Below are 11,627 nucleotides of genomic sequence, written 5' to 3' on the forward strand. Positions count from 1 at the left end.
GGCTGGGCTTCGCCGTTACAACTCCCTCCCTCATCCCTCCTCTCTCCCTCCCGCTCTCTGGATGTCGTGGGAAGCAAATGAGGGGGGAGGGGGGAGAGAAGCCTTTTATACAGTATGGGGGAGCCTGCCGCCCCCCTGCCGGGCGGCAGGCCCCCCGCCGCCCAGTGGAGTGGCGGCAGGCTCCTGCCAAGGGCCTCCGCGCAAATAATTTTTTTTATTTACATATAAGTCTCTGCCGCCCCCCTGACGGGCGGTAGGGGTATAAAACTATAAATTGTGAAATTGAAAATATATTTCTGTAAAAAATATTTTTCAAAAATATAAAAATAAAAAAGACGCTCCATTTGGTTGCAAGCCACACTCAATCGGTTTTGGGGGCAAAATGTAGCGTCGGACGATTTGAACAATGAATGAGGAGTAATTTTAGTTTGCGAACATAAGGTTTTGGTTAGGCAATAGATGCATAGTGTCGTTTGACTTTTTTAATCTTAAGTTTGACAAATCGTCTCATTTAAAAATTTGTGCAAACATAGCTAAATTTAAATTATTTTTGAAGAACATATATTGATAAAGCAAGTCACAACGAAATAAGTAATATTTTACACAAATTTTTGAATAAGATGAGGGGTCAAATTTGGGATTAAAAAAATCAAACGGCCTATAGTTTGAAACGGATGGAATACTCGTGAGAAGGAAGCGTCATAGGAAAGAAACTCCGTATCAAAGAATTTCTAGGACTGAGAGCATCTCCACCAGTCCTAGTTCCCCAATAAAGTTCTACTACTGGGAAAAGAGTGTGCTCCAGTAGTTCCCCAATATATCTCTTTTTTTCTAATAAATATTAGGTTGTTTTGATATTTCACCCCAACTCCCCTCAAATAAGGGAGGGTTCATGCTCTCCTAGTATGTTAGTCGTATTGGAACAAAATTATTGGAAGATTGAAAAAGCAACTCCCTTAATAATTCTAAAATTGCTATTAGGACATGTTCCGGTAACAGATATTGGGAAAGTATTATTGGGGAATTGATTGAGATGCTCCAAGCTATGACTTTTTTTTTGCTTTTTTACAACTGTCTATTATATTGTGCCACCAGGTCACCACACAACACGACTGCCGCCCTCCATTCCACTGCCTGCCACCAGCCTTGGATCGCCCCATTCTTTATTTTTGCAAGACCTTGCATTGTTTTGTTTCCACATATGGTGAAGTAGACCAACAAAGCTAGCTAGCTTGGCTTTGCAAAAAAAAATATTTGCCTCTAGTTTTGTACTTTTCTGGTCCACTTCAACCAAGAACTAACAAATTGGATGAAAAAAATATTGGACCTGAATTAAGTGTCAACAGTCCCATCCTCCTTTGTATATATTTTGGAACCAAAGTGTTAGGAAACAGTGCTTGAACGCTGATGGGCTGGACCCAAAATGAAGAACTAATAGAGAGCACAAGTGAAAAATCGACAACTCTGAATTGAAACAAAAAGAGATTGGCCTCACGAGCTTCTTCCAAATGTACGAATCACGGGGGGGGGGGGGGGGGGGGGGGGGGGTGGACGACGTACAAAGGGAGCTCTCCGGCTGGTCTTAACCGCTCTCGATCGACGACGAAACTCCTTATCGATCTCATGGCAATTGGCTAGCTACTTAGCTAGCTAGTGACCCGGACCCCTGGGGCTCGGACCTGAGGGCAGCTGCTGCGTCCACGCCATGGCCGTCGTCTTCGACCACGCCCTCTCCCGCAGGGTCGTGTAAGCCGCCGCCGCCGCCTCATGGTTCTCGACGACCACCCGGCCTTCTGCTGGCAGTTGCCTCGCAGCGTCTACAGCGGAGACGAGAACGCCGCAGAGGAGCGCGATGCTGAGGAAGAGGACGGTCGCCGAAGTAGCTGTGCTGGTCTTCATAGGTGATCGACGACGTCGATGGCGATCACCGTCCGTCGTCCTAGCTGCATGCACAACCTCTCTACTACTAGGAGATGTTGTATGCCAGTGTTATGGTCGGTTTGCTGTTGTGTGTACATGTCGGCATATATAAGAAGTTTCCCGGTAGTGCTAGCTCTAGTGATTCAGTTCGTTCGTTTCTAGAGTAGTTAAAATTAATACATCACTGTTTTGTCCTTTCACAACGGTTCTTTGGTCCGTGAGAGATTTCCTTTGATCGAAGAGCGGTAACAACACGAGATTAGACTAGCTGCTCGGCCTATACACAACTCGCCTTTTGATGCGTGGACATTGGCATGGAACACGGCACATGCCGAGTAACATGCATGCCACCATCAACTACTTAGCTTAGCTTGTTTTGCTTACAGCAAGCAAAAGTTTCAGTTTCAAAATTGTCGTCAGGGATGCACTTCAATTTGTTCTCTCGCTGTAATTAAGCTTGAAAATTGGCCTAGACTCCTAGTAGCACGCCACAAGCGTATGCACGTGAGTTACAGCACGGAGCTCGAAGTGAGTCCGGGGTTGGACTTTGCTCGCTGATTTGGGTGGCGAGACATCGACCAGGACGGCATCACTGGGATACTTTACTGCCTCCAACGCCGACGGGCATTGAAGCGCGATTATTTCCGGCCCGGCCGGCTCTGAGCACGAGGGTCGCAAATTACGCGCTACTAGGGTTATTAGTTAATCCTGGTATCATCAGACCTCTGCTAATGTGGAGCGTCATGCACCAGGACAGCAGCTATTGCGCCCTAACACCGGCCTACATGTACCTTGCACATGCGGGCCTGAGGGTTAAAAAATTTAACCGATCGAGGCCAAACTGTCATACCTGCCACTCGTGTTCAGTAATCGTACGTGGGTAAATATGGCCAAGAATCACTACCCAGCAGGTGCACGCGTTGGTTATAGCTAAACCGGGGGACAATTTGGTCTAGCAGCACACTGCATCTAACGTGGTCGTTCGGGCAGGAAACGTCATGTTGGAGCATCTTCAAAAGTCTAGCTATAATTCTAACTAAATTTAGAGTTTTAGAAAGCATGTAAAAAATAAAGAGCTTCATAATCAGAGAGTAAACTAAAGGACTCTCTAAATTCCATGGCTATCCGTATTCAAATTACCACTACTAGAAAACGTGTCTTGGGCACTGACTGAGAAAGGCCAAAGGCACCGGTTTCCCAACCGGTGCCCCGCAACCGCGACCATTGGCCTCTACTTAAGACACCGGGTTTTTCAACCGGTGCCTTAGGCCTCCATTGGTACCGGTTGGAAATACCAGCCGGTACCAAAGAGGCTGCCACGCTGACGTAAGGTGGCAGCCCCTTTGGTACCGGCTGGTATTTCCAACCGGTACCAATGTCCTTTTCCCTTTTTTTTTCCCAAATCTAGTTTTGTTTATTCTATTTATTACTGTTTATTCTTTTATAATTGCTAAACACACTCAAGCTCTACAGTACTCTACGTTCATTGGTTGTTCGTGTTCGTTTTCAGAGAATATTTGAAACTAACTAAAAGTGAAATGCGAGCATATAATTAAGCTAATTACATGAACTAATATATTTACAAATTTACAAACATCAAGGCATAATATTTAAAAATATTTATAAATGTACAAGTCATGTTAGCCGTCCAACTACTAGTCCCCTCAGGATGTCGATGAAAGTCCTCTATCGATGTGACCGTCGTGGTAGAACTCGCCTCTAGGATCCAAGATCTCGTTCAAAATGAATCCGGCGAGCTGCTCGCACACGGCGTTGATCCGATCAGTAGAGTAACATTCATCCCCCATTTGAGACATCTATCATTTAGGAAAAAAACATTAACATTCTATGCGTTAGTACAATTATGAAAATATACTAGTGAACGGTTTGGACGTACTCTCGTTTCTTCATCAGTAGCCTTCCCGCATGGAGTCATGATGTGCAAGTAGTCGCATACGTAGTACCCGCACCAATCAGTTCCTTGTTGTTGTCTCGCACACTTAAAGAGAAACAAATAAATTACTCAATTTAGAACAATTTGAGATTATATACTTAACTAGACAAATCTTTATGAATGAACATACTGGATAATCCATGTTAACGTTCAGTTCGGGCCTCCATTGACCACGTCCTTTGTTATTTTTCACAAAATTTTTCCAAACCCTGCGCTCAAAGTTAAGTTTGATATTCAGGAATTGTTATTAACAGAAAAAAGATTTGATTGTGCAAACTGAACTTACCTGTTCAAGGGGTCTATGATATGTTGGATTGCGGAATATGGATTTCTCATTGAGTCAAAGACTATAAGATTGCCGGTCTAACGGAAAGTATGAGTAAAATCCAATGATAACTGCAGATATAGATAGGATATATACATAAATGTATTAGACAACTTAGTATTTATTTAGTAATATAACAGATGTTTGAGTCGATCAAGGCTTACCCAAAGTTGTATGGTATGAATATATAGGATTTGTAACTTTGCCTAGTCAACGAATCGTACATGTTTTCGCACGTTTCCTTGTAACTTTCGTTGATCAATTTCTGGTTGACTAGCAAAGGAGACATGAAGCCGATCTGATGGTGCCATCCATGTTTTCGGCTTCTTTGGATCTCCTGTCTAAACGATGCAATACAAATTTTATAATGCACACATATAATTATGTTCTTGTTAACAAAAAGTATTAATGTAGAGGTAAGTGATACTTACAAAACCCAAATGGTGATGATAGAGGCGTCGAGGGCTTGTCGATGGTAAATGTGATATAAATTTTGGAAGTACACCCAGAAGTCGTCCTCCCCGCGGAAGAAATCATGGTCACGATACTTGACTCCAAACATTTTCCCTTCGTCTTTCGTCATTCGCAAGTACCATCTATGTAAATTGAACATCTGCGTGCCTAGACTTTTCTCCTCTTCCTCAGTGACAAACGGTTTTCCATGCTGGAATGGAGTAATAGTGCGAGCGACAGGGATTTTTGCCTCCACATGCCCCGTTGCCTCCTCTAGCGTTAATCCAGTTTCAGAAAGAAATATTGCGGCCTGTAGGTCCGCCTGGAGTTGTACGTCCGTCGGGTGTAGGAGTGGCAACCCTGGCACCCGGAGGGGCTCGAGTTCTTTTTGTTGTGTGCCAAGCTGAGGAATGGTCTTGCCACATTTTTTCTTCAGATTTCTCACCTTGTGTGCCTTTGTCAGAGTACGATCATAGTCCGAGGGTAAGCTTTTCGGTTTTGGTGGGTTGTCTAGGTTTGCGAGAAGCTTTTTCCCTAGTTCTAGAGGTACCTTTTCCCTCGGCGGGGGGACTTTAGGCTTTAATTGTTCTTTTATATATCGAGCAGTCTCCTCTTCCAACTCCTCAGCGGTTTTCTCGTAGGTTAATTGTCTTTCGACCGTTTTCTGCTTCTTCTTTGAGGGTCCAGCCGCTGGGAGGGATGCTGTCTTTTTCTTTCCCTTTTCTAATGTAGGAGTTGGAGTACTCGTGGCCCTTTGAGCCGGCGGAGACTGTGGTGAAGGAGGTGGTAGTGGGGACGGCGGAGAGGTAGGCCGCGGAGACGGGCGATCGGTCTGCACGGGAGCCGTTGTGCTTGCAGTAAGTTTGATGTCGGCCTTGCGCCATAGAACGACCCCGTGCAGTGCATCTCCCAATGTCTTCTCTCCATCCCCTCCAACGAAGTCGAGCTCAAGATCCTCATTGTTTCCAACTATCTGCTCGACTGTGATGGAGGTGTAGCCAGGAGGTATCGGCCTTCCATTAATTGTAGTAGAAGGATTCAGGGGCAGGGCTGACCCGTATGCGACATGAATGGATATATTTCTTGCTCGCACATGAAGATCGCACGGTGTCGGCATGGTGACATCATCCACTGGATACCTCTGGTCATCTACCGCCGTTGGCTCAATCTGGGGTTGTTGTTCCGCTTGTACGTCGGGCGCCGCCGTGGATGCACAGCTGCTGCATCGCTGAGAGGCCGGGCTTATCACAACATCCGGGTGCGTCCCAGCAGTGCCCCTTTGGTTCAGAGCTTGCTGCACCGCCTCATTGACCCTGGCGTCCATCTGAGATTCCAAGGATGCAACCTTCTTGTTCATCTTTTCTTCTATGGCACGAAGTTTCTCTTCCTGTTCGGCTTTGCTCTTTCGGTGAGTCTTGTAAGAGGGATCTCCGGCCCAAGCAACTTTCCATGGGACCACGCCGATGCCGCGGGCTCGTCCAAGGTGTTCCGGATTCTTTAATGCCCTTGTCAGCTCATCATTCTCCCTTTGAGGATGGAATGTTCCTTGTTGAGTCTTATCTATTGCAGCGACTAGATCGCGGGACACTTCTTGCATATGCTCGGGCATGACCAAACTTCCATCCAACTGGTTTAGTGTCACGCCATTAGCAAATAACCACCACTTGGATCTATCTGGCCAATCCCAAGTCATCGGCCTGATGCCTCTATCTATAAGGTCCTGCTCCATCTTTTGCCATTTTTTAACTGACTTCTTGTACCCGCCAGCCCCAAGGTGGTGGCTGTACTTCTTATTTGCTGCATTCACCTTGGCTTGTTCGGATTTTTTTTGGGCTTCCTCTGATAGTTTGTATTGTTTGAACTCCTCCCAGTATGGTTTAACCTGAGGAAGATCGTCCCAGTTCGGCTCCTTATCCTTCTTGATGTAATTGGTGTACAACTTCTTCTTGAAAGTTGCAAAGGCAAGGGCCATCTTTCTCAAGGCACATTTCTTCACAAGTTCTTGGTCAACTCCTTCAGAAAGAGTGAACATATTCTTGAGTTCTGCCCATAGCATTTCCTTCTGATGTGCAGGCACGGCGTGTTGCTGTTCTTCGGGTTTGGTCGTTTTCCATAGTCTTGTGGTGATCGGAATTCTTGCCCGAACAATAACCCCACATTGGTTGACAAATTTTGTGCTAGCATCCTCTGGAGCACTTGGACAGCCCTCTGCATCCACTTCTCTGACGACCTGTCTTCCCTCCATTTTCTTGGTTGGCCGGCGTCTCCCTTTTGACTAGCTCAACGAAGTCGATGCGGAGGTCGACTAAATTACAGAAAAGATATGTTAATCGCAAAACTAATCTACCGAAGTCACCATGCATATAGTTTTAAGATTCGTACTGGAACATGCTGCTGTTGATTGGGCGGCGGCGCAAAGTCATCATCTTCTTCATCGGCATCTCCAGACATATTCAGGAACGAATCAGCTGTCCGAGCATCTTCTTCAGCGATTGGCTGGGTGGTGTTGGCCCTCGTATCTTCGTTTATTGCGTCCAACATGTATTGCCTGGCGGCCTGCTCATCACCGAAGGGGTCCATCCTTAACTGAAACCGTAAAAATATGTTAGAGTATTTGTCCATCCTTAAATAAAGCAGGAGAATAAAATTCTTTGAACGAATATGCGTGTTTGAGAGAGAGTGTGTGTATGTTAGACGAAAAGAGAAAGAGAGAGAGAGTTAGTGAGTGTGTGTGTGTGTTTTTGTGTTAGTGGGACAGAGAAAGAGAGAGAGTTAGTGTGTGTGTGAGTCAGTGTGAGTGTGTGTGAGTGAGTGTGTGTGAGAGTGTGTGTCTGTGTGTGTGTGTGTGTGTGTGTGTGTTCGAGGGTCGAGGGTCGACGGTCCATAGTTTATACAATTGCGGTACGAACGGGGTCGAGGAACGGGGTCGAGGGTCGAGGGTCGAGGGACGGCGAATGCGTTAGTGAGTTAGAGAGCGAATACGAATGGGTTCGAACTCGAGAATTAATTTAACTCAATCTAAATTACACATGCAATACAAGTACATCTAAATTACACATGTCGAACAATAGATTAGATAGACTCATTTTTAGCTCCTGTTCTAGTCAGGAACTGGGGCTCAAACTTCATGTACAAGCTAAACTATCCAAAAAGGTCACTCAGAAATACTTTCATGATTTAACATCAGCATAAACTATTTATCATGATTAAAGTCTACTAAACAAGGATTAAATCAAATAAATAGCTACACAAGAGAACTGATCATGAAATTTTTATAGCAACACTAGTGTTACAAGAACAAACTACCATAAAAGTTTCACTGCAAGACATGGCTTCAATCATCAGTTAGGAAAAAGATAAAACATCTAGTATTTATTTACCTAGTGACACAAAACCATTTATACAGCAAAAACTTGCAACAAACACCTACCATATTATGGTTCTACTGCAAAGAGCTTTACACAAGGATTCCAGAACATCAAGATTTTCTCTGTGACCTCCTCTGTGACGTAACCCTTCGCAATGCTTCCTTCTGGATGAGCCCGATTACGAACGTATTTCTTTAGTACTGCAAAGTATCATTCAAAAGGGAACATATTATGAAGGAAAACAGGACCGAGAATACCAATCTCTTTGACCAGGTGAACTAGAAGATGCGTCATAATATTGAAGAATGATGGAGGAAATATCATTTCAAGACTGACTAAACTTTGAACAACATCCTCTTGTAGCCTGCTTAAACTCGATGGATCGATTGCCTTCTAAGAAATTGTGTTGATAAATGCGCATAGCTTTATGATTGTTGCTCGAACATTAGCTGGTAGAATACCTCTAAGTGCAATTGGAATCAATTGCGTCATCAACACGTGACAGTCATGGGACTTTACGTGTGCGAATTTCTTCTTTTTCAAGTTCAGTAGCCTCTTTATATTCGAAGAGTAGCCTGATGGGACCTTGATACTGTTCAAACAGTCGAACATACTTTGCTTCTCTTCCTTACTAAGAGTGTAGCACGCAGGACCTAGATAATGACGTCCTTTATCCCTTTTTTCTGGATGTAGAGCGGCCCGTTGTTTCATACGTTGAAGATCTTGCCGCGTTTCCAATGTATCCTTTGCCTTACCGTAGACACCAAGGAAACCTAAAAGGTTCACACAAAGATTTTTTGTTAGGTGCATCACATCAATTGTGTGGCGGACGTCTAAGACTTCCCAATAAGGTAACTCCCAAAAAAATACTCTTCTTCTTCCACATAGGTGCACGTCCGTCATCACTCTGCACTGATTTGCTGTTGGGTCCTTTTCCGAATACTACTTTTATATCTTTGACCATTTCAAACACCATTTTCCCACAACGGTGCCTAGGCTTGGTACGATGATCTGCCTTTCCATCGTAGTGAGCATGCCTCCTCCTTAATGGGTGCTTGATCGAAAGAAATCGACGATGACCCATATACACGATCTTCCTACAGTGCTTGAGGTACATGCTGTCGGTTTCTTCTAAACAATGGGTGCATGCCCTATAACCCTTATTGGATTGTCCGGAGAGGTTACTTAGTGCTGGCCAATCGTTGGTGGTTATGAAAAGCAATGCACGCAGGTTAAAATGATCCTCTGCGTGCACATCCCACATACGAACACCCTCATCTTTCCACAACAATAGAAGATCCTCAATCAGTGGTTTCAGATACACATCTATATCGTTATCGGGTTGCTTCGGGCCGGGGATAAGCACCGGCATCATAATGAATTTCCGCTTCATGCACAACCAGGAAGGAAGGTTGTATATACAGAGTGTTACAGGCCAGGTACTATGACCACTGCTCTGCTCACCGAAAGGATTCATGCCATCCGTACTAAAGCCGAACCTTATATTCCTCGCTTCATTTGCAAATGTTGGGAATGTTCTGTCCACTTTTCTCCACTGAGACCCATCAGCGGGGTGTCTCAACATATTGTCTTGCTTACGTTCTTCTTTGTGCCATCGCATCAATTTAGCATTCGTTTTGTTCATGAACAAACGTTTCAGACATGGTATTAGAGGAAAATACCACATCACCTTGGCAGGCACCCTCTTCTTGACACGCATCCCCTCAACGTCGCCTGGATCATCTCGAGGGATCTTATACCGGCATGCGTTGCATACAGGGCATGAATCCAAATTTTCATACTCACCTCGATATAGGATGCAGTCATTAGGACAAGCATGTATCTTCTGTGCCTCTAATCCTAAAGGACAAACAACTTTTTTGCCTCGTATGTTGTCTCCAGCAAGGTGTTACCCTCAGGGAGTAAGTTTTTTACAAGTTTCAGCAACTCCTCGAATCCCTTGTCAGACAAACCATTTGATGCCTTCCAATGCAATAATTCCAATGTGGTACCCAACTTCTTTTGGTCTTGTTTGCAATCAGGGTACAACAATGTTCTGTAGTCCTCCAACATACGCTTCAGATCTCTCGATTCCTTTTCTGTTTGGCAACCTTCCTCAGCTTCGCGCAGCATCTGACCAAGATCATCTTCTACAACGTATCCTTCAGTATCTTCTTCAGGCTCACCCATTGCAGTGTCATTGAAAAAGGAATTATAATTGGCTGCAAAGTCAGGAATCCTGTCCTCTTCTTCTACATTATTATCCAGTTCAATTCCTCTTTCGCCATGCTTGGTCCAAATATAGTAGTTCGGCATGAAACCACTATTGAACAAGTGACTATGGATGGTTCTTGATGATGAGTAATCCTTCTCATTCTTACAGAATTTGCATGGACAATGAACGAAACCACCATACTTGTGTTTCTCGGCCGCTTCTATGAATTCATGCACGCCATCAATGAACTCCTTTGAACGCCGATCGGCCATGTACATCCATTGCCGACTCATCTAGGTCCACAATATATTTATATACATCATTGTAGTGTACAAATAGTACATTCATACTATAATAAATTTGAATTCAAATATATAATTGATAATGCTTATAACTATAATAAATAGATACTATTCACTTATCAAATAAATTAAATGATAACTGCTTCTAAAAACCAATTGCTAAGTTATGGAGAAAAATAACTAACCTTTTTTGAAAAAAAAACAAAAATTCGCCTCCCCTCCCCTCACTCAGCTGCCATGAACAGTGAGTTCACGGCAGCTTGGAGGGGGGAGGGGTTGGGGTATTTATAGGCGTGGCTCAAAGGCACCGGTTGGTGCTCAACAACCGGTGCCAAACAAAAGGCATAGGCACCGGTTGATGTTACTAACCGGTGCCTTTGTTGTGGACACGTGGCCAGTGGCGGAGGTAGGATGGGGGACAAGGGGGGCTGCATCAATGGAGTTGTTAATTTGTATGAAGATTTAATGGTGAATTAGCGTTTTTGCTACAGTATTTTTGAGTGTAATTATTTGTTTTAGGGGGGCTGGAGCCCCCCCAGCCCCCCCTGTGCATCCGCCGCTGCACGTGGCGGCACCGGGCCATGGCAAAATCCGGTGCCATTGTCCACCCTTTAGGCACCGGTTCGTTCCACCAACCGGTACCTATTCCTCCTTGTGCTTTTGGTACCGGTTGGTGGCACTAACCAGTTCCTATATTAAAGTTTTGGTACCGGGTGATGCTTTAACCCGGTACCAAACACCTTACCTTTGATCGCCACTGGCCAAAGGTACCAGCTGCTGTTGCAACCGGTACTAATGCGTGGCATTAGTACCGGTTGCAAAAGCAGCTGGTACCTTTGGCCAGGACCTTTGGCCTGTTTTCTAGTAGTGTACTAATTTTCTCCTTTTCTCGTTGTTCCGTCCAAAGCCGCCCAGACCACGCTGCTCTACATTGCTGCCGCTGCTTGATGTCCTCGCATCACTGCTCACTGGTGTGCGGCCATTGGCTATTATTTCATCACGAACTTATCTCCATCACCAGGAGTCCAATTTCCTTCCTTCTCCCTCATTGTAGTTTTTTTTCGCCCCCCTGCCACCATTGACAGAGCTC

The sequence above is a fragment of the Panicum virgatum genome, chromosome 9K (assembly GCF_016808335.1).
Source record: "Panicum virgatum strain AP13 chromosome 9K, P.virgatum_v5, whole genome shotgun sequence".
Classification (NCBI taxonomy): domain Eukaryota; kingdom Viridiplantae; phylum Streptophyta; class Magnoliopsida; order Poales; family Poaceae; genus Panicum; species Panicum virgatum.